The 2,957-nt window shown below is 33.4% G+C and overlaps 1 long non-coding RNA gene across 1 annotated transcript; it reads left to right on the top strand.

Annotated features, from left to right (window-relative positions):
* Positions 1 to 293: 293 nt before the first annotated feature.
* Positions 294 to 2,209, top strand: LOC138906962 (uncharacterized). Its single transcript, XR_011414575.1, has 2 exons — positions 294 to 974; positions 1,829 to 2,209. It is a non-coding gene; the product is annotated as an uncharacterized lncRNA (long non-coding RNA).
* The last annotated feature ends 748 nt before the right edge of the window (positions 2,210 to 2,957 follow it).

The raw sequence follows: 2,957 nt of genomic DNA, 5'->3' as shown, positions 1-2,957 counted from the left end.
GAACTCCACGGACATATTAACTAAAGTTGTCGGGGTTGATAAAGTGAGGCCATGTACTGCCTCGGTCTTCAAGACTAATAATATGAAGGCACCACAATAGAGAATAACAATTTTTTAAATTATTTTCTTGATGTATATAGATTTGAGGTCGACATTGATGGGACAAACTCATGTGTGTAAATGAAGAAGTCAAAGAGAAATAAAAAAACAAGTGAAAAAGAAAGAAAGATAAGAAAGAAGAGTCGGAAAAGTTAGGGTATGAAAGAAATAATTTGGTACACAGTTGTAGTGTCGTCCCCGAATTTTCATATTTTTGCTAAAGATTTCAACTAATTTCTCTTTCTATAAATTGGCATCCCTACTCAATTGAAAATCATCCTTACAACTTCTTCTTTCTCTTCAATAATAAAAGGTTATTCTCTATGTGGGTGTGAAAATGGCAAAAATTATCAAATAAGGTGAAGTAGGAAAAATTTATCGTTCAGCCAGAGAAGCACTATCCAATGCCGCTACTGCTCCACCCATCCTCCACCACTCAAAGTCACCTTTACCTCTAAATGAGAATCACTAGTGGAACCCCTCTTTCTTCTTCTTCACAGACCTTCCATAAAAGGAATACATGCACTAATCAAACACCATCTTTGCCAAACTACAAACCAAGACCATCCCTCTCCAATTTTTTCAACAAACACCATACATTGGACACATCACAGATTCAGCAAAAACAGCCATATTTCAATTTTAATCTACTCACTCCATCCTTCTCGTGAAGGAAAAGGGGTTAGAACAACCGAGGTCTTGCGTTGAGGTTTCACCTCGTGGGATCTGCTTTTTGTGGTTAAGAGAGGTGAAATGTAATTTGTATAGTTATGAAAATGAAGAGGAAGAGAAGATAGAAGAAGAAAGGGGAGGGTGAAGGTAAAATGACGGCAAACCAACAATGAGGAAGGGGGCTTGCCGGCGACGAGGGACCGGTGAGAGAAGGACTTTCATTTTCTTAAACAGATTTTTACCTTTTTTACCTGAAAATTTTCTTTTTCTATATTAACTGAAGTCAAAAGTCACGTGACTTTTTTTGATTCATTCATGTTATGGGTGTCAGGGGCGGGCCGGGCTATTGGAAAAGGAGACCGGTCGGTCTCCGTATTGGGCCGGTTACGGATTTCAAAATTCGGTTTTATCGGTTCCGTACCTCGCAGGTAAAAATTTGAACCAGGACGGTTCTGGGCCTAAGGGGCCGGGTTTTTTTTATTTGTATATTTTATATAACTATCGTAATTTATATTAAGATAAAGTAAAAATGTAAAACATAAAAACAATCTTATAAAAAGAGTATTTGAATAAATTTCAAAGGCTTTAAAAGCCTTATAATTGAATATTTCATTAAGAATTTAAGATAATACAATGAAGTTGGAAAAAAATTTAACTTATAATTTGCAAGTTCTTTTTTTAATTCAAACTTGCAAATTAAAGTTTATATTTTACAACAACTAAATTAAAGAAAAAAGAGTAAATTCAAATTTGAATTATTAAATATAAATCAAGAACTTCAAAGGTTTTGCATTGCCTTAGTAAGTTCTTCATAATCAATATGAACTTCTTGTCTATCTTCTGGAGTGTTAAAATTCATATGGGTTACCATGTGTTAATATATCTCCAAGTTCCTCGTCTTCTGGTTTATCAACATCTTCGCCTCCCTGATTTCTTCGTTCTGATCTAATCCAATCTCTGAAACATACTAAAACTTCCAAAGCATTGCTTTCTAATGAGTGACGGGTGTCTCCTAGTTATTGTCTTGCTTGACTAAATGCATTCTCTGATGCAACAGTTGAAATTGATACATTTAGCACGTCGCGAGCCACAGCGGAAAGAACAGGAGATTGCTTTTCATTCTCATGCCACCATCCTAACGGTGAAAATTTCTTTGTGTGAGGCTCTGTTTGTTTTTGCAAGTAGAATTGAAGTTCATCAATGTTCCTGCTATTGGTTTGAGTGGAAGGAAATGTAGACCAAATATTATAACCATCAAGGCCTTCATCTTCATCCATAGTAGCAGATGCATTAGAAGTAGTATAATGCATAGTGGGATTAACATTGCCTACATTAATAGCAGCAGCATCAATTATATTTACATATTAATTATATAATTATTGTAAATAATCATTTAGCTTGTTCATACAATAATATATCTGGGTTTCAGTTGGTCCAATCTCCATATAAGTATATAAAGCATTGATTAATTGGTGACAATTAGACATCTTAATAGAAGGATTTAAAACAGCACCAATTAAGTAAATAGGAGGAATTGCAAACAAATATTTTTTGAATTTTCCTTGCATTATTTCAACAGCATCCTTATATTTTTCCTTCTTCTTAAATTCAGAGAGTAGAAAAGAAATTCTAGCTATATGTTCTAAAGTCATAGTAACAGTAGGGTAATATACTCCAGAAAACTCAACAGTAGCTGTATAAAATTTAATTAAAAATTTAACAACATCATTAATGGCCACTCAAGTATTAGTTGTTAACATACGATTTGGATTAGTACAATGCGCATTAGCAACTTCAGTTATCGGCAATCTATATTTGAAGCAACATTTTAAAAATAAGTATGTATAATTCCATGTAGTAACAATTTCATCTGGCATGAATTTGGGGTTAAGATTATGTTCGGTGCACTTAGTCTTAAATTCTCTAATTCTAGATTGTCTATTATTTCCTTGAATAATACCAGCTGCTCTTCTAACATGAGTAATCTCAATCGAAAATAAATCAAGGCCACTTTTAACAATTAAATTATAAACATGACATGCACACCTAATATGAAAAATTTCGTCAAGTGGTGGTTTCAAATGCAATCTTAATAGTGAAATAGCGGCATTATTGTTAGAAGCATTATCAAAAGACATACACAATACTTTTTTATTAAACTTATAAAATGCAACAACTTCACAAAT

The sequence above is a fragment of the Nicotiana tomentosiformis genome, chromosome 3 (genome assembly GCF_000390325.3).
Source record: "Nicotiana tomentosiformis chromosome 3, ASM39032v3, whole genome shotgun sequence".
In the NCBI taxonomy this organism is placed as follows: Eukaryota; Viridiplantae; Streptophyta; class Magnoliopsida; order Solanales; family Solanaceae; genus Nicotiana; species Nicotiana tomentosiformis.
This window is presented reverse-complemented; position numbering and strand designations above follow the sequence as displayed.